We start from the raw sequence: 21,567 nt of genomic DNA on the forward strand, positions 1-21,567 counted from the left end.
ATCAGCACACTCCTGAATAAAAATGGGAACTGAATATTGGATTCTTAAATGTCCAAAAATTATATCACATACTAAAAAACAAAGATTAAAAATCTAGAGTAGAGGTTAGACTCTTAAAAATACAATATTAAAAACAAAAACACAAAAAATTTTAGAAATATGTATGAAGTTCGGTTTAAAAATAGGGCTTCTCTCTTTTTTTTTTTTTTTTTTTTTTTGCAGAAGTTTATAGTGAAATGAAAATGAAATTTAAGGAGTAGTAGAGGAGTAATAGAGGACTTTAAAAAAACAAGAAAAAAAATTTCCCCTAATTAAAAAAATCATAAAAATATATGAAAATGAAAGTTAAGGAGTAATGGGGGAGTAATAGGGAATTTTAAAAGAAAATAAAAGAGAAAAAATAAAAAAGAAAAGAAAAAAAAATTTTTAATTAAAAAAAAAAAGGTAAAAATATATCTAGGAATTTCTCTGGAGCTGTTGCGGCCAGTGTGGGTTCAGTTCAGTTTCAGATAGCTCCTCGTTCCAGCTTACACTTCTTGATATCTATAGGCCCCTTCTGGTGTAGTCGGTTTTACCTACAGGGATTTTAATGTGTTGCACCGGTCCCGTCTGAAGCGGTTCCCTTTGTTTGTTTGGCTTCTGCTTTCTGGTCTCTTCAGTGTCTAATTTCCGCCCTGACACAGGCGGGTGGAGGTGGTCTCTTGTTCAGGTTTGCTAGTTCAGTCCTGCTGCGGGGAGGGAGGGGCACTGCAGACAGATATTGCTGTGTGTGGGGAGAACCCACAGTGTTCTGGCTGCACTGGGTTTGCCCCCTGCTCACGGGTGTGTGTGCTTTCCCCGCCTACACTGCTCAGGCTCCCAGCTGCTCTATATGGAGCGTGCCCTGTGTTGCGTGTGGTTCCAGTTTTCGGGTACTCCACAAAAGCGCGGACTCAGTTGCACCTGCGTTTTGTGCCTTCCCCAGCCAAGCAGCTCAGGCAGCCAGGAGCTTGACGGGTGCACTCTCCCCATGTGCGGTGCGCCTTCTCCCCTCCACAGTCCCAGCCTCAGTTTCTGCCCGCACCTGTCAGGTGTGTGCGCCTTGTGTTTAGCCGTGACTCTCCCGGCGGAAGTCGACCATCCAGAATCTCAGGAAGTCGTTGGTTAGAAACTAGAGGCCTGTTTGCAGTGTGGTAGGGGATGCCATCTCTGGGGCCGAATTTGCCCCCTTCCCCTCCCCCCTGCCTCCTGCCTCCGGCGGGCATGGGCCGGTCCTCTGCAGGCTAGCTCTTCTCTGGAGTTTCTCAGTCCCTTCATTCTGCGAACAGCTGGCAGTGTGTTCGGTCTGGTTAATTTTCTCTCTCTCTCTCTCGCTATCCCACAGTTTAAGTTTCTATCTCACGTTAGCTCCCTCTGATTGCTCTCAGGGCCTTCGGGCTCGGTCCTTACCCTAAGCAATGCTGCCCGCTCCTCTCCGTTCCGCCCCCACTTGCTGGTGGTGGATGCGGGCGTCTGGGTTACTCTTCTGCTGGGAGTTGCTTTTAGGCACGTAATCTGTGGGTTTTATTTATTTTTCCTCCCAGTTTAGTTGCCCTCTGAGATTCGAAAACTTCCCCCAGACCCGCCAGTGGGAGGGTTTCCTGGTGTTTGGAAACTTCCTCTATTAAGACTCCCTTCCTGGGATGGGTCTCCGTCCCTATCTCTTTTGTCTTTTTTATCTCTTTTTTTATCTTTTATATTTTGTCCTACCTCCTTTCGAAGACAATGGGCTACTTTTCTGGGCGCCTGATGTCCTCTGCTAGCGATCAGAAGTTGTTTTGTGAAGTTTGCTCAGCGTTCAGTTGTTCTTTTGATGAATTTGGAGGGGAGAAAGTGGTCTCCCCATCCTATTCCTCTGCCATCTTGGCTCCTCCCCCAGTTTGCTCAATCTTATGTCCATTGAGTCAATGATGCCATTTAACCATCTCACCCTCTATCACCCACTTCTCTTGCCCTCAGTCTTCCCCAGCATCAGTCTACTAGACTCATAGCTCAAAACAGATGCAAAGCAATGCTAAAGAAATTAAGAAAGATTATCAGTAGAAATGTAGATCATTGTAACAATAAGGTAGAAAAAAATAAAAATGAATTGATCAAAATTAGACAATTCAATTGCTGAGATAAAAACCAACCTAGAAGCAATGGATATCAGACTAAATAGGACAGAACAATGGATAAGTAATCTGGAAGATAGAATAATGGAAATCACCCAGTCAGAACATCTGACAGACAAATTGAAAAAAGAAAAGAAGGAAGGCATCATAGGAGATATATGGAATAATATAAAACATACAACTTAGGCATAACAGGGACTCCAGTAAAGGAAAGAGAGGGGTCCTAAAAAGTACCTGAAGAAATTATGGTTAAAAACTTCCCCAAACTAAAGAAGAAAACAGATATCAAGGTACAAGAAGTGCAGAGGGTCCCAAAGAGGATCAACCCAAACAAATATACATCAAAGCATGACAATTGAAATGGCAAAAGTGAAAGACAGAAGATTCTGAAGGCAGCAGGAGAAAAACAGTCAGTTACAAGGAAACCCCCATAAGGCTATTAATTGATTTTTGTTTATATATAAACAGTCAAAATCCATGCTTATCAGCCAAAGGATAAGCATGAAGATGTATATTTAACAGGACTTCTAATTCACAAAATATGGAAAAAGAGGTTTAAAAATGTAGATCTTTTAGAATGTGTTTGAAGTTGTATGACTGTCAGTTCAAAGCAAGTAGATATAGTTATGAGTCAACATATTTGAACTCCATGGTAACCACAAATCAATGACACAGCTGATTCACACACAAAAAAGAAGAATTCAAGCATTCTATGAAAAAAAAAAATCATTAAATCAGAAGGGGAAAATTTAAAAAAGGAAGAAGAGATGAACAAAGAAAAACTACAAAAACTGGAAAACAAGGTTGAAAATAGCAATAAATGCATAGTTATCAGTAAGTACTTTAGATGTCAGTGGACTAAAAGCTCCAATCAAAAGACGTAGAGCAACAGATTGGATTAGAAAAAAAACAAGAACCTACAATACGCTGCCTGTAAGAGACTCATTTTAAGAGGAAGGACAGGGGCTTCTGGTTCAACATGGTGAGGTAGAAAAAGGTGCACTCATCTCCTCCTGAGAGAACACCAAAATTGCAACTAGCTGTTGAACAACCAATGACAGAATGAAGCTGGAACCCACCAAAAAAAAAAAGATATCCCACGTCCAAAAACAAAGATGAAGCCACAGCAAGATGGTAGGAGGGGCACAATCATGATAAAATCAAATCTCATACCCATTGGTTGGGTGACCCACAGGCCAGAGAACAATAATACCAAAGAAGTTCTCCACTGTCGTGAAAGTTCTGAACCCCATGTCAGGCTTCCCAGCCTGGGGATCTGACAAAGGGACTGAGACTCCCCAGGGAATCTGGCCTTGAGGGCCAGTGGGATTTGATTATAGGACTTCCAGAGGACTGGGAGAAACAGAAACTTCACTCTTGCAAGGCACAAGCAAAATTTTGCATGCATCAAGACCCAGAGGAGAGGAGCAGTGACCCCAAAGGAGACTGAACCGAAACTACCTGCTAATGTTGGATGGTCTCCTGTGGGAGGAGTGGATTGTCAGAGATACAATAAAAAGGCAGAAAGTTATATCCCAGGTGAAGGGACAAGATAAAAATCCCAGAAAAACAACTAAGTGAGGTAGAGATAAGCAACATTCCAGAAAAAGAATTCAGAATAATGATAGTGAAGACAGTCCAGGATCTCAGGATGAGAATGGAGGCAAAGATTGAGAAGATGCAAGAAATTTTTGCCAAAGAACTAAAGAACAAACAGAGATGAAAAATGCAATGGAAGGTATTAGTAGCAGAATAACTGAGGCAGAAGAATGGATAAATGACCTGGAGAACAGAATTTTGGAAATCACTGCCACAGAACAGAATATAGCAAAAGGAAAGAAAAAATATGAAGACAGCCTAAGAGACCTCTGGGAAAATATTAAACACACCAACATTCACATTATAGGGGCCACAGAAGGAGAAGAGAGATAAGACTTGAGAAAATATTTGAAAAGATAATAGCTAAAAACTTCCTGAACATGGGAAAGGAAATAGTCAACCAAATCCAGGAAGCACAGAGAGTCCCAAGAAGGATAAACCCAAGGAGGAACACACTGAGACACATAGCAATCAAATTGACAAAAATTAAACACACAGATAAAATTTTAAAATCAGCAAGGGAAAAATGACAACTAACATACAAGGGAACTTCTACCAGGCTATCAGCTGATTTATCAACAGAAACTCTACAAGCCAGAAGGGAATGGCATGATATAGTTAAAGTGATGTAAAGGAAGAACCTACAACCCACAATACTCTGCCCACTGTTTCCACTGTTTCCCCATCTATTTCTCATGAAGTGATGGGACCAGATGCCATGATCCTAGTTTTCTGAATGTTGAGCTTTAAGCCAACTTTTTCACTCTCCTCCTTCACTTTCATCAAGAGGCTTTTTAGTTCCTCTTCACTTTCTGCCATAAGGGTGGTGTCATCTGCATATCTGAGGTAAGAAAAGAGAGAGGACCCAAATAAACAAAATAAGAAAAGAATGTGGATAAATATCTGATACTGAAGAGATTTTTAAAATGGCAAGAGAAGACTATGTAAAGCTATGTACTAAAAAAGTGGATAGCATGAGGGGAATGGACAAGTTTCTAGAAACACATAACTTGCCAAAACTGATTCAAGACGAGACAGATAAATTTGAACAGACTGATCACTAGAAGTATAATAAAATTTGTAATTTAAGAAACTTCCTGCAAACAAAAGTCTACAAACAGATGGCTTCAGTGGGGAATTCTGTGAAACATACACACAAAGAAGAGCTTATACATATTCTTCTGAAACCATTCCAAAAAAAATTGAAGAGGGTGGAACACTCCCAAATTCATTCTATAGAGCCACCACCACCCTGGTACTAACACCAAAGACACTACAAAAAATAAAATAAAATTATAGGTCAATATCTTTGAGGAATATTTATGCAAAATCCTTAACAAAATACTAGCAAATCAAATCCAACAATACCTTAAAAGGCTCATGCATCATGATGAATTTGGATTAATTGTAGATAGTTCAACATATGCAAAGCAATCAATGTGATACACCACTTTAAAAAAGGAAAGCAAAAACCACATGATCATTTCAATAGAGGCAGGAAAAGCATGTGGCAAAATTCAACATCTATTCATGATAAATACTCACCAAATTAAGTATAGAAGGAATGTATGTCAACATACTAAAAACCACTTATGATGAACTCACAGCCAATGCAATACTCAACAGTGAAAAGCTGAAAGCCTTTCAGCTAAATGCAGGAATAAAACAAGCATGCCCACTCTAACAACTTCTATTCAACACAGTATTGAAATATCTAGCTACTACATCAGACAGAGGAAAAAAGTAGCTTACTTGGAAAGGAAGAGATAGAGCTATCACTATTTGCAGATGACATGATATTCTATGTATAGAAAACATCCTATAGTCTCCACACAAAAGCTATTAGAGCTAATAAATAAATTAAGAAAGTTACCAGGATGCAAGATTAGTCTGCAGAAATCTGTTTCATTTCTTTACACTAGCAATGAAATATCAGAAAATGAACGTATAAAAACAATACCATTTTAGGTCATATCAAAAAATGTTAGGCGTGATCTAAACCCAGAAGATGAAAACTGTAAAATACTCAAAGAAATTGAAGAGAATTCAAAGAAATGGAAATATATCTTATGCTCTTCTGTTGGAAGAATCAATGTGTTAAAATGGCCACATTATGCAAAGTTATCTATAGATTTAATACAATCCCTCTCAAAGTACCCCTGACACTTTTCACAGAACTAGAGCAAATAATCCTAAAATTTCTATGAAGCCACAAAAGACCCTAGATTGCCAAAGCAATTCTGAGAGAAAAGAAAAAAGCTGGAGGCATAATCCTTCCAGAATTCACACTATACTAAAAAATTACAGGAATCCAAACACTGTGGTATTGGCACAGAAACAGACATATAGATCAATGAAACAAAATAGAGAGCCAAGAAATAAACCCACACACCTATGGTCAGTTCATCTAAGACAAGGTAGGCAAGAATATACAATGGAGAAAAGACAGTCTCTTCAACAAGTGGTGTTGGGAAAGTTGAACAGTTTAATGTAAATCAGTGGAATTAGAACACTCCATCATACCATATGCAAAAATATACTCAAAATGGCTTAAAGGCCTAAATATTTATAAGGCATGACACCATACAACTCCTAGAAGAGAATATAGGCAAAACATACTCAGATATAAATCTTAGCAACATTTTCTTAGATCAGTCTCCCAATGCAAATGGAATAAAAGCAAAAATAAATGAGTTGGACTTAATGAAACTTAAAATCTTTTGCACAGAAATGAGAACCTTCAAGAAAACAAAAACTGTGAAATGGAAGAGAATATTTGCAAATGATGTGAACAATGATGGATTAATTTCCAAAATACACAAGCAGTTCATACAACTCAACACTGAAAAAAACAAACAACCCAATCAACAAATAGACAGAAGACCTAAATAGACTTTTCTCCGAGGAAGACATATAGATGACCATCAGGGACATGAAAAGATGCTCAACATTGCTCATTATTAGAGAAATGCAAATCAAAACCACAGTGAGATATCACCTTACACTGGTCAAAATGGCTATCATCAAAATCTACAAATAACATGCGTGTGGAGAAAAGGAAACCCTCATACTTTGTTGGTTAGAATGTAAACTGGTGCAGCTACTGTTGAAAACATTATGCAGTTTCCTCAGAAAAGTAAACGTAGAGCTACTATATGACCCAGTAATCCTATACCTGGCTATATTATCCAGAAAAGACAAAAACTCTTAATTTGAAAAAGTACATACACGCCAATGTTCATAGAGGTACTATTTAAACAAAAGCCACGACATTAAAAAAAAAAAACAAAAACAAAAACAAACAAAAAACACCAAGTGCCCATCAACAGAGGATTGGTTTAAGAAGGTGTAGTGTAGTGTGTGTGTACGCTTCCCAGGATGCTTGGTGGGCTAAGAACCCAGCTGCAACATATGAGACACAGGGTTGATCCCGGGGTTGGGAAGGTCCCCTGGAGGAGGGCATGACAACCCACTCCAGCACGCATGTATGCTAACTCACTTCAGTAGTGTCAGACTCTTTGCAACCCTATGGACTGTAGCTTGCCAGGCCCCTTTATCCATGGGATTCTCCAGGCAAGAATTCTGAAGTGGCAGACATATTCTTTACTAATAACACCACCTGGGAAGACTATACATATGTGAATATACATATATAAGTATATACATATATTGCTTTACTAGCTTGTGAGATGAGTGCATACTGCAGTAGTCTGAGCATTCTTTGACATTGCCTTTCTTTGGGGTTGGAATGAAAACTGACCTTTTCCAGTCCTCTGGCCACTGTTGCATTTTCCAAATTTGCTGCCATATTGAGTGCAGCACTTTCACAGCATCATCTTTGAGGATTTGGAATAGGTCAACTGGATTTCTATCATCTCCACTGGCTTTGTTCATAGTGATGCTTCCTAAGGCCCACTTCACTTCACATTCCAGGATGTCTGGCTCTAGGTGAGTGATCACACCTTCGTGATTATCTGGGTTGTGAAGATCTTTTTTTGGAAAGTTCTTGCCACCTCTTCTTAATATCTTCTGCTTCTGTTGGGTGCATACCATTTCTGCCCTTTATTGAGCCCACCTTTGCATGAAATGTTCCCCTGATATCTCTAATTTTATTGAAGAGATCTATAGTCTTTCCCATTCTATTGTTTTCCTCTGTTTCTTTGCACTGATCACTAAGGAAGGCTTTCTTATCTCTCCTTGTTATTCTTTGGAACTCTGCATTCAGTTGGGGATATCTTTCCTTTTTTACCTTTGCATTTCACTTCTCTTCTTTTCACAGCTAGTTGTAAGGCCTCCTCAGCCATTTTGCTTTTTTGCTTTTCTTTTTCTTGGGGATGGTCTTGCTCCCTGTCTCCTGTACAATGTCATGAACCTCTGTCCATAGTTCATCAGACACTCTATCAGATCTAGTCCCTTAAACCTATTTCTCACTTCCTGTATAATCGTAAGGGATTGAATTTAGGTCATACCTGAATGGTCTAGTGGTTTTCCCTACAGGCTTCAACAATATGTGAACCATGGAATTTCAGATGTTCAAGCTGGTTTTAGAAAAGGCAGAGGAACCAAAGATCAAATTACCAACATCCATTGGATCATCTAAAAAGCAAGAGATCCAGAAAAAACATCTATTTCTGCTTTATTGACTATGCCAAAGCCTTTGACTGTGTGGATCACCACAAACTGTGGAAAATTCTGAGAGATGGGAATACCAGACCACCTGACCTGCCCCTTGAGAAATCTATATGCAGGTCAGGAAGTGACAGTTAGAACTGGACATGGAACAACAGACTGGTTCCAAATAGGAAAAGGAGTACATCGAGGCTGTATACTGTCACCCTGCTTATTTAACTTATATGCAGAGTACATCATGAGAAACCCTGGGCTGGAAGAAGCACAAGCTGGAATCAAGAATGCTGGGAGAAATATCAATAACCTCAGATAGGCAGATGCCACCACCTTATGGCAGAAAGTGAAGAAGAACCAAAGAGCCTCTTGATGAAAGTGAAAGAGGAGAGTGAAAAAGTCAGCTTAAAGCTCAACATTCAGAAAACTAAGATCATGGCATCCGGTCCCATCACTTCATGGCAAATAGATGAGGAAACAGTGGAAAAAGTGGCTGACTTTATTTTTGGGGGCTCCAAAATCACTGCAGATGGTTACTACAGCCATGAAATTAAAAGACTCTTGCTCCTTGGAAGAAAAGTTATGGCCAACTCAGACAGTATATTAGAAAGCAGAGACACTACTTTGCCAACAAAGGTCCATCTAGTCAAGGCTATGGTTTTTCCAATAGTCATGTATGGATGTGAGTGTTGGACTATAAAGAAAGCTGAGCACCGAAAGTTGATGCTTTTGAACTGTGGTGTTGGAGAAAACTCTTGGGAGTCCCTTGGACTGCAAGGAGATCCAACCAGTCCATCCTAAAGGAGATCAGTCCTGAGTGTTCTTTGGAAGGACTGATGTTGAAGCTGAAACTCACAGTACTTTGGCCACCTGATGCAAAGAACTGACTCATTTGAAAAGACCCTGATGCTGGGAAAGATTGAAGGTGGGAGGAGAAGGGGACGACAGAGGATGAGATGGTTGGATGGCATCACCGACTCAATGGACATGAGTTTGAGTAAACTCCGTTAGTTGGTGACGGACAGGGAGGCCTGGCATGCTGCAGTCCATGAGGTTGCAAAGAGTCATACACGACTGAGCGACTGAACTGAACTGAACTAATATACATATATACTATAGACTATACTATGTATATATATATATATAGTCTATAATGTATATATACTTTACACATATGTATATAGACTGTACATATATATATATATATATATACACACACACATATATATGTGATTATTTTTCAGCCATAAAAAAGAATGAAATATTGCCATTTTCAGCAATATGCATGGGCCTAGAATATGTACTTAATGAAGTAAATCAGACAAAGACAATATATGATATCACTCACATGTGGAATCTAAAAAATAATAAAAAATGATCTATATACAAAACAGAAACAGACTCATAGTCATAGAAAACAAACTAATGGTTACCAAAGAGGAAGGTATTATGAGAGGGATAATTTAGATTTATGGGATTAACAGATACAAGCTACTATGCATCAAATAGATAAGAAACAAGGATCTACTATATAGCACAGGGAGATATATTCACTATCTTGTAATGACTTGAAATGGAAAATAATCTCATAATAAATATACATGTATAAATATGACTTCAAATTTGTAATATATATAGAAGTATGTGTATTATGTATCATATTGTGTTAATTCAGGTATTCACTAAAAAAATTCAGTTCATTTTGCTTTACACCTAAAACTAACACAACACTGTAAATACTTCAATAAAAGAAAAGCTTCCCCTTATGTTTTCTTCTAGTAGCCTTACAGTTTCTGGTTTTATATTTAAGACATAAATTAATTTTGAGATTATTTTTGTATATGATATGAGTCCAATTTCATTCTTCTACATGTGGATATCGAGTTTTCCAAGTCCAGTTATTGAAGATATTTTTCTCCCATTGTTTGCTATAGACATGTTGTGGAAGATCAGTTGACTATAGATGCATATATTTCTACCTGAGCTCTCTCTTCCTTTTGTCTGTAAGTCTATTTTAATATCAGTACTTGATTAATGTAGTTTTGTCATATATGTTGAAAAATGCCTCCAAGCTTACTCTTTTTTATTAAAATTGCTTTGGTTATTCAGGGTCTTTTGCTGTTACACATGAACTTTAGAATTACTATTTTTTTTATTTCTGTAAAAACCACCATTGGAGTTTTGATAGGAGTCACATTGAATCTGTGGTTGAATTGCATCTATAGGTCACTTTGAGTATTATGGATATTTTAACAATGTTAATTTTCCCAACCCATGAACATGAGATATCTTTTCATTCACCTATGCCTTCTTTAATTTCCTTCATCAGTGTTTTATAATTTTCTATGCACAAGTCTTTAACCTCATTAGTTAAATTGATTCCTATTATATTCTTTTTGTAGTTATTTTGAATTGTCTTGTTTTCTTGATTTCTGTTTCAGATACTTTTTTTTTTCTTTTATTTTTATTAGTTGGAGGCTAATTACTTCACAACATTGCAGTGGGTTTTGTCATACATTGACATGAATCAGCCATGGAGTTACATGTATTCCCCATCCTGATCCCCCCTCCCACCTCCCTCTCCACCTGATTCCTCTGGGTTTTCCCAGTGCACCAGGACCGAGCACTTGTCTCATGCATCCAGCCTGGGCTGGTGATCTGTTTCACTATAGATAATATACCTGCTGTTCTCTCGAAACATCCCACCCTCGCCTTCTCCAACAGAGTCCAAAAGTCTGTTCTGTACATCTGTGTCTCTTTTTCTGTTTTGCATATAGGGTTGTCGTTACCATCTTTCTAAATTCCATATATATGTGTTAGTATGCTGTAATGTTCTTTATCTTTCTGGCTTACTTCACTCTGTATAATGGGCTCCAGTTTCATCCATCTCATTAGAACTGATTCAAATGAATTCTTTTTAATGGCTGAGTAATATTCCATGGTGTATATGTACCACAGCTTCCTTATCCATTCGTCTGCTGATGGGCATCTAGGTTGCTTCCATGTCCACAACTTCTTAATCCATGTAATTGTTGATGGACATTTAGGTTGCTTCCATATCCTGGTTATTTTAAATAGTGTTGCAATGAACACTGGGGTACATAGATGTCTTTTTGAAATTGGCTTTCTCAGAGTATATGCCCAGTAGGGGGATTGCTCAAGTAATGAGGTAGTTTTATTCCTAGTTTGTTAAGGAATCTCCATAGTGTTCTCCGTATTGGCTGTACCGATTTACATTCCCACCAACAGTGCAGGAGGGTTCCCTTTTAACCACAGGCTCTCCAGCATTAATTGTTTGTAGATTTTTTTTACCGTGGCCATTCTGACTGGTGTGAAGTGATACCTCATTGTAGTTCTGATTTGCATTTCTCGAATAAAGAGTGATGCTGAGCATCTTTACATGTTTTTCTCAGCTATCTGTATGTCTTCTTTGCAGAAATGTTTTTTTATGTTCTCTGCCCATTTTTTATTGGGCTCTTGGTTTTCTGATATTGAGTTTATGTGTTGCTTATGCATGTTTGGAAATTAATTCTTGATTAGTTGCTTCATTTGTGATTATTTTCTCCCATTCTGAGGGTTGTCTTTTCATCTTCTTTAGTGTTTCCTTTGCTGTGAAAAGCTTTTAAGTTTAATTAGGTCTCATTTGTTTATTTTTGTTTTATTTCCATTTCTCTAGGAGGTCGGCCATAGAGGATCTTCCTGTGATTTATATCAAAGAGTATACTGCCTATAATTTTGATCTAAGAGCTTTGTAGTGTCTGGCCTTACATTTAGGTCTTTAATCCATTTGAGTTTATTTTTGTGTGTGGTATTAGGAAGTGTTCTAATTTCATTATTTTACATGTCACTATCCAGTTCTCCTAGTACCACTTATTGAAGAGACTGTCTTTTCTCCATTGTATATTCTTGCCTCCTTTGTCAAAGATAAGATGCCCATCGGTGCGTGGGGTTGTTTCTGGTCTTTATATCTTGTTTCATTGGTCTATACTTCTGGTTTTGTACCAGTACCATACTGTCTTGATGAATTTGTAGTATAATCTGAAGTCAAGAATGTTGATTCCTCTGGTTCCTTTTTCCTTTCTCAAGATTGCTTTGGCTCTTTGGGTTCTTTTGTGTTTCCACACAAATTGTGAATATTTTTGATTCTAGTTCTGTGAAAAATACCATTGGTAGTTTAATAGGGATTGCATTGAATCTGTAGATTGCCTTCACAATATTGATTTTTCCAATATGAGAAAATGGTATATCATTCCATCTGTTTGTGTCTCTGATTTATTTCATTAGTGTCTTGTAATTTTCTGCATAGATGTCTTTTCTCTCTCTAGGTAGAGTTATTCCTAGGTATTTCATTATTTTTGTTAAAATGGTGAGTGTTTTTTTCCTTAATTTTTCTTTCTGATTTTTCATTGTTACTGTATAGGAATGCAAGAAATTTCTGTATATTAATTTTGTATCCCATAACCTTACTAAATTTCCTTGATCAACTCCAGTAATTTTCTGGTGGCATCTTTTGGGTTTTCTATGTATAATATCATGTCATCTGCAAATCGTAAGAATTTTGCTTCTTCTTTTCCAATCTGGATTCTTTTTATTTATTTTTCTTCTCTGATTACCATAGCTAGGACTTCCAAAAATGACATTGAATAATAGTGGTGAGAGTGAACACCCTTGTCTTGTTGCTGATTTTTAAGGAAATCCTTTCAGTTTTCCACTGTTGAGAATATTTGTGTGGGTTAGGGATTCCCTGGTGGTTCAGATGGTAAAGAATATGCCTGCAATGTCAGAGACCCGGATTCGATCTCTGGGTCATGAAGATCCCCTGGAGAAGGAAATGGCAACCCACTGTGGTGTTCTTGCCTGGAAAATCCCATGGACGGAGGAGCCTGGCAGGCTACAGTCCATGGGGTTGCAAAGAGTTGGACAAAACTGAGCAACTTCGCTTTCTTTCTTTCTTGTCATATATAGCTTTTATTATGCTGTGGTAGGTTCCTTCTATGCCTACTTTCTGGAGAATTTTTAATCACAAATGAGTATTGAATTTTGTCAAAAGCTTTCTTGGTATTATGTATTGAGATGATCATGTGTTTTTACCTTTCAGTTTCTTGATATGATGTATCACATTGATTCATTTGTGTGTATTGAAGAATCCTTGTATCCCTGGGATAAACCCCACATGATCATGATGTATGATCCTTTTTATGTGTTGTGAGATTTGGTTTGCCAGTATTTTGTTAAGGATTTTTGCATTTATGTTAAGGAAGGTTATTGGCCTGTAGTTTTCTTTTCTTGTGGTATCTATGTCTGGTTTTTGTGTCAGGATGATGATGATAGTCTTGTAAAATGAGTTTGGGAGTTTTCATTCCTCTGCAATTTTCTGGAAGAGTTTGAGTAGGATAGCTGTTGTGCTGTGCTTAGTCACTTACTCATGTCCAACTCTTTATGACCCCATGGCCTGTAGCCTGCCAGGCTCCTCTGTCCATGGGAATTATCCAGACAAGAATACTGGAGCGGGTTGCCATGCCCTCCTCCATGGGATCTTCCCAACCCAGGGATCGAACTCAGGTCTCACACATTACAGGCAGATTCTTTACCATCTGAGCCACCAGAGAGGCCCAGAATGGATGTTAGCTGTTCTCTAAATTTTTGGTAGAATTCACCTGTGAAACCATCAGGCTCTGGGCTATTTGTTGCTAGGAAAATGTTGACACAGTTTCAAATTTCAGTGCTCGTGATTGGTGTGTTCATATTTTCTATTTCTCCTTGTTTCAGTCTTGGATGGTTGTACCTTTCTAAGAATTTGTCCGTTTCTTTTAGGTTGTCCACTGTATTGGCATATAGTTGCTTGTGGTAGTTTCTTATGATCCTTTGTATTTCTACCTTTTCTGTTGTAATTTCTCCTTTTTCATTTTTAATTTTATTGATTTGAGTCCTCTCCCTTTTGTTCTTGGTAAGTCTGGCTAAAGGTTCATCTATTTTGTGTATTTTTTCAAATAACCAGCTTTTAGTTTCATTGATTTTTGCTGTTGTTTTCTTTATTTCTATTTCATTTATTTCTGCTCTGATCTTTATGATTTATTTCCTTCAACTAACTTGGGGATTTTTGTGCTCCTTTTTCTAGTTACTTTAGGTCTAAGGTTAGATTGTTTATTTGATGTTTTTCTTTTTTCTTGCTGTAGGCTTATGTTACTATAAACTTCCCTCTTAGCACTGCTTTTACTACATCCCATAGGTTTTGAGTTGTCAGGTTTTCAGTGTCATACATTCTTAGATATTTTTAATTTCTTCTTCGATTTCTTCAATGACCTGTTGGTTATTCAGAAGGGTATTGTTTAGCATCCATGTGTGTGTATATTTTATAGTTTTTTCCCCCAGTAGTTGATATCCAGTCTTATAGCATTTTAGTGAGAAAAAAAAATGCTGGATACAATTTCAATTTATTAAAATTTACCAAGGCTTGATTTGTGATGCAGTATGTGATCTATCCTGGAGAATGATCCCTGTGGGCTTGAGAATAAAGTGAATTCTACTTCTTTCAGATGAAATGTCCTATTATATCAATTAAATCCATTTGGTCCCATGTGTCATTATAGGCTTTTGTTTTCTTATTAATTTTCTGTCTGGGTGATCTGTCCATTGGTGTGAGTGGGGTGTTAAAATCACCCACTATTATTGTGTTGTTGTCAATTTCCCCTTTTATATTTGTTATCATTTGCCTAATGTCTTGAGATCCTCCTATGTTGGGTGCATATATATTTATAGTTGCTATATATTCTTCCTGGATTGATCCATTGATTATTTTGTAGTGTCCTTCTTTATCTCTCACAACAGTCTTTAAAGTTTATTTTATCTGCCATGAGTATTGTTACTCTTTCTTTCTTTTGATTTCCATATTTATGGAACATCTTTTTCTGGACACTCATTTTCAGTCTGCACGTGTCCCAAAGTATGAGGTTCATCATTGTAGACTGGATACATAGAGGTCCATTCAGCCAGTCTTTGTCTTTTGGTTGGAGCATTTCACTCATTTACATTTAAGGTGGTTATTGATATATATGATCTACCATTTATGTTATCAGTTGAACTTTGTTGTTGTATATCTTTTTTCTCCCATTTCCTGTCTAAAGAAATTCCTTTGGCATTTGATGTGAAGCTGGATTTGTGGTGCTGAATTCTCTTAATTTTGCTTATCTTTAAAGCTTTTGATTTCTCCATCATATCTGAATGAGACCTTTGCTGGATACAGTAATCTTGGTTGTTAAGTTTTTTCCTTTCATCACTTTAAGTATATCCTGCCACTCCCTTCTGGCCTGTAGAATTTCTCTTGAAAGATAAACTGTTAGCCTTACGGGGATCTTCTGATATGTTATTTGTTGTTTTTTTCCTTGATTATTTTAATTTTTTTTTTCTATTTGATTTTTGTTAGTTTGATTGTTATGTATTTTGCTGCATTTCTCTTTGGATTTATCCTGTATGGGACTCAGGGCTTTCTGGACTTGGGTTGCTATTTCCTTTCCCATGTTAGAGAAATTTTCACCTATAATCTCATATGTTTTCTCATACCCTTTCATTTTCTCTTCTTTTTCTGGGACTCCTATAATTTAAATGTTTGTTTACTTAATGTAGTCCCAGAGGTCTCTTAGACTATCCTCATTTTTTTTCATTCTTTTTTATTTATTCTGCTATACTGCAGTTATTTCCACCATTCTACCATCCAGATAATTTGTCCATTTTTCTGCCTCAGTTATTCTGCTATTGGTTTCCTATAGTGTATTTTATATCTCAGCTATTTGTTGTTCATTGCTGATTGTCTATGCTTTGTTTTGTTTGTTTTTTTCTATGTGCTTGTTATCTTCTCAATCCATATAGGTGCTAAGTCACTTCAGTCATGTCCAACTCTGTGTGACCTTATGGACAGTAGCCTGCCAGGTTTTTCTCTCCATGGGCTTTTCCAGGCAAGAATACTTGAGCAGGTTGCCATGTCCTTCTCTAGGAGATCTTTCCAACCCAGGGATTGGACCCACATCTCTTACATCTCTTGCATTGGCAGGCAGGTTCTTTACCACTAGTGCCACCTGAGAAGATCTCTCAATCCATACCTCCATTCTGTTTATCTATGCCTCCATTTTGTTTCCAAGATTTTGGATCATTTTTACTCTCATTACTCTGAATTATTTTTCAGGTAGAGTGAAAATATTTTTCAGGTATTTTTTCATTTGTTTTGTCTTATGGGTTTTAACTATATTCCTTTACCTGCTACATATTTCTCTGCCTTTTAATTTTGTTTAATTTACTGTGTTTGAGGTCTCCTTTATTCAGCCTAGAAGTTCATAGTTCCTGTTACTTGTGGAGTCTGCCCACAGTGTGTGGGGTTGGACCATGCCTTGTGAAGTTTCCTCTTGAGGGGGACTGGTGCCTATATTCTGGTGGATGCAACTGGATCTTGTCTCTCTGAAGGGTAGTGCCATATCCAGTGGTGTGTTTTGTGGTGTCTGTTGGTGTGGTGGGGCTTTGGGTACTCTGTCTACTAATGGGCAGAGTTGTATTACTGTTTTGCATAGTTTTACATGAAGTGTCTGACAGTAGATCTTGCTAGCCTTTGGGTTGGTCCTGGTCTTAGTGTTGAGATGGAGGTCTTCAGGAGAACTCTTGCTGATTAACATTGCATGGTGTCAAGAATTCTCTGGTGGTACAAGGTTCTGGACTTGGGTCTCCCACTTCAGAAGTTCAAGCCTGATCCTTTACTACAGCACCAAGGCTCCACCAGCCACACAGCACAGAAGAGAAAGAAAGAGAGAAAAGGAGAAGAAAGAGTAAAAGGGGGGATAAGGAAGTCAAACAAACAAAAGCATGGACCGACAAAACTCGAAGACAAAAGTTAAGAATAACACTAAATAGACAAGAACTCCCGAAGAGAATCAGAGCCTCAGAAAAAGCAAAGAAGTTAGAAAAAAAGAACAAAAATAGGAACCAAAAAAGAGGAGAGCAGTCAAACCAATAAAGAAACCCATAAGTGAAAACGAATACTACAATCTAGATTAACAAAAATACAAAACCAAAACTATAGGGGAAAAATGCAACATAACAAAAAAGTACTGTAAATGGGAAAAATAAAGTTTATTTTTTAAGTAAAAGCGTTTTAAAAGGAAAAATTAAGTAATTTTTCTAAAAAAAAAATAATGGAATAATAAAATAGCAACAGAACAATACAAAAAAGAAAAAAGACAAAAATAGAGAGAAAGAGAGTAGTAATAAGAAGAATGTCCTCCTATGTCCTCTGTTGTCCTCACCACACAGTGAACTCCAGTCAAACTGCCTACTCTTAAGTCCTCCAATATTTCTAGGAAGGTCTCTGGATCTGCTGTGGGCACTGTGGGGCCAGCTCAGACTCAGATGTGTCTTCACTCCAGCTTATACTTGCTTCCAAAGTCCACAATTGCCCCCTAAGTCCACAGTCTCAAACTAATTGTGGGGATTTAATCTGGTGAACCTGAAGCTGCAGAAGCTATTCCCCTGACTCTTCTCTGGCCACACAGCTCCAGGTGCTCAGCTTTGGTTTTGCCCCCACCTCTGCTTGTAGGCCACCCTCCAGTGTCTGTTCCCTGTCCAGATAAGAGGGGGCAAAAGTGGTGGCTTATTTGGTCTCACTCGCTCAGTTGGGCAGCAAATAGTGAGGTTTACAACAGACACAACTGGTGTGTGAGGGGAGTGCCTGTGGTGGCCAAGACCTGCAAAAATTTGGTCCTGCCTGAGTCAGGTCATGGGCTCCCCCAGGGGAATTGGCCCTATGTCGTGTGTCCCTTGGCCGAGCCAAGCTGTATAGCCTCCCAGAAAGGTGTGGGCAGTGAACTGCAGCTGCTCACAGCTTGATGATAGCAGCAACCACTGGGATCAGGACTGTAGTGGCATCTTTTCCCATGCCTCTGGCACTTGAGCAGGCTTTGGTGGTGGCCAACTGTCTGGCATATCCTGCTCTGGAATCTCAAACTTCTGTTGTAGCTAGTTCTGCCTCCAGCACTCATGCCAACCTTTGTGGTGGCCAGCCAGTATATCCCAGCCTCTGGCATTGCAGTCCGCAGCTGCAGCTTGTCCCACCTATGGCACACACAAAGGTGGGGTCCTGTGATCTGTGATCTGTGTGGAGTTAAAGGGTTCCCATTACAATTATCTCTTGCCTCTGTGATAGGCCCATGCTTTTCCCTGGATTCCCTCAGCTGTGTCATACTAGCCCCCTCAGAGTATCTTCATGGCAGTCAACCCCCGTCCTTTCCCTAGGGTCTGACCTCTGAAGCCTGAGCCTCAGTACCCAATCCCCATGTGCCATGGCAGGTGTGCAAACAGTGTCTTGGGCTGGGATGTGCTAATCGACAACCGCCTCTGTGGTGAATTCTATCCATTTTGCCTTCCAAGCACCTGTTGCTGAGTTCCCCTTTAAGGCTCTAAAACTTCTCTGTCCCTGCTCGTGAGGGGGTTTCTGAGTGTGTGGAAACTTTTCCTCTTTATGGCTCCCTCCCTGGGATACAGGTCTCCATCCCAATTCCTTTGTCTCTTTTTTAAATCTTTATCTTTTGCCCTACTTCATTCTGTGGAGATTAGCTTGCCTTTTTGGAAGTCTGGGGTCTTCTGCCAGCATTCAGAATGTGTTCCGTAGCAGTCGTTCCACATGCAGATGTATTTTTGATGTATTTGTGGGGAGGAAGGTGATCTCCATTTCTTACTCCTCCGCCATCTTGAAAATCCACCATGAACTTTTTCAAGTGCTTTCCTGCAACTATTAAGATAATCATGCCAATTTTTTCTTAAATTTGGTAATGTGTTTTATCCCACTGATTGATTAAATACACTGAACTATCCTTTTATCATCCTAGGGATAAGTCTAACTTTATCATGGTGCATAGTCCTTTTAATATACTGTTGAATTCAGTTTGGTGGGATTTTATTGAGGATTTTTGCATGTGTATTTATCAAGGATATTGACCTATAGTTTTCTTATCTTGCACTTTGTTTGGTTTTGATATCAAAGTGATGCTGTCCTCATAGAATAAGTTTGGAAGTGTTCCCTCCTATCCCATTTTTGGAAGATATTAAGAAGAATTAGTATAAATTCTTTGAATGTTTTGTAGAATTCATTTGTGAAGCACTCTGGTCCTGGGCTTTTCTTTGTTCAGAGATTTTTGGTTACTGATTTAATCTCTTTATTTGTTATTGATCTATTCAAGCTTCCTGTTTCTTTTTAATTTACTTTTTGTAGGCTATGTTTCTAGGAATTTATCCCTTTCTTATAAGTTATCTAGTTTGTTGGCATATAGTTATACATAATTGTCTTTTCTGACCATTTTTATTTCTGAGGCATCCATTGTAATATCTTGTCTCTTATTTCTGATTTTATTTATTTCAATCTTATGTTACATTTACTCTAGTTTCCCTCATCAATTCAGTAAATATTTTGAGTACCTATATGTGCCAGACAAGAGATTAAGCCAGTAGCTTTGTACCCGTTGTAAACCATCTTGCATATCATGGCTAGATCATTTCAACATTCAACATGATCAAGTCATTTTTGAGTTTAAAAATGTTTAGTGTTGCACATTACCCCTACCTCCAACCATAAATGGGATCCTACTGTGCATGTGTGTGTGTGTGTGTGTGTGTGTGTGTGATGCTTAGCTATTCAGTAGCTTTTTCTTTTCATTTTATAACATTTCATTGGCCATCTTTTGTTTTCAATATATCCAACTCTTATCCCATTATTCTTAACAGCTAATGCACCAATGTCTGAATATTGAAATTATCAGTAATAGGTATCAAATAATTGGTATCAATACTGAAATTATCAGTAATTGGAATGAATCCTCAAAATAGTTGCCTTGGTATTTTCCACAACTGTGAGTCAGAGTGAATGTCATTCTGTTGCTCATTATTTGAAAGTTACACAGTTAATTAAATTAGTAAGCACTTGGAAAGATTAGTAAGTGTTGAGCAGTAAGCTGAAAAACAACATATGCAAACCAGATTGCCACCAGAATTTACTACAACATAAAATAAAATACTCTAGAGCATTTATAAGGAGAAAGGGGAGAATGAGCTAGAGTAAGACAAACCATTAAAATACCAATGCATTTTGAACTTCCCTGGGGTCCAGTGGTTAAGAATCCACCTGCCAATGCAGGGACACAGATTTGATCCCTGGTCCAGGAAGATCTCACATGCAACTAAGCCCAAGATCCACAGCTACTGAAGCCCATGCACTGTAGGGCCTGTGCTTCATAACAAGAGAAGCCACCTCAGTAAGAACACATCACAACAAAGATTAGCCCCTGCTCACTGCAACTAGAGAAAGTCCATGTGCAGTAACAAATACCCAACACAGCCAAAAATAAATAAATAAATAAACTTAATAATTAATGAAAACAATGCATTTTGTATCTTCATTGTCACTTATATATGATTATAAGATTATACATGGTCATTGTAGAAGATGGGAAATAGAGAAGCACATTACAAGGAAAATAATCATTACCCTAATCCTATGACCTTAACCATAGTAAATATTTATTTTTTATTATATAGCTTCTTATCTTTTTACTTTAAAATTTTTATTATAAGATACAATACCATGATTTTTAAAACATTCCAACAATACAGAAAGGTGCAAAGTAAAAAGAGAAATTCCTCTTCTCACCATTCTCATTCTCACCTTCTGGATATTCACTCACTGTTAATTCCTCTCATAATTTACATTTAAGTGAATTGATCTTGCCTTTTTTCTGAATATATAAATATGTGTTAGGTGATATATACACCACTATGGGAGTCATACTGTGTTAATATTACTTTTTTCACTTAGTTTTCTACCCAGAGCATACATATTCAATATATAGCCTAAGTGCATCTATTTCAAATAGTTTGACTTGACACTTCTCACCCCATTCCATGCCATTGAGTTTCTGATCTTTCACAGAGAAAGGTCTTTCTGGTCTTTCACAGAGAAAGCTGAGATTCCATTCCAGTGAATCACACATTCTTTCTGCATGTATGGTTCTATTTCAGACCATTTGTTGGGAGGTATTAGAGAAGAAAATATAGTTAACTACCATGTGGTATAGTGGAAAATATCAATGATTTGGGTTTGGATCTCAGTTTCATCATTTGTTGGCTGTGTTTAAACAACCTTTCAAACAACCTTGTGAGATGTTTTTATCCCTCTCAAGAGATG

The 21,567-nt window shown here is 37.9% G+C and overlaps 1 protein-coding gene across 2 annotated transcripts in view; it reads left to right on the forward strand.

Annotated features, from left to right (window-relative positions):
• KLF8 (Kruppel like factor 8) overlaps positions 1-21,567 on the forward strand; it is a 314,262-nt gene that overhangs the window by 286,151 nt on the left and 6,544 nt on the right. The gene's annotated exons all lie outside the window — the stretch shown is intronic.

This window comes from Cervus elaphus, chromosome X (genome assembly GCF_910594005.1).
Source record: "Cervus elaphus chromosome X, mCerEla1.1, whole genome shotgun sequence".
NCBI classification, from domain to species: Eukaryota; Metazoa; Chordata; class Mammalia; order Artiodactyla; family Cervidae; genus Cervus; species Cervus elaphus.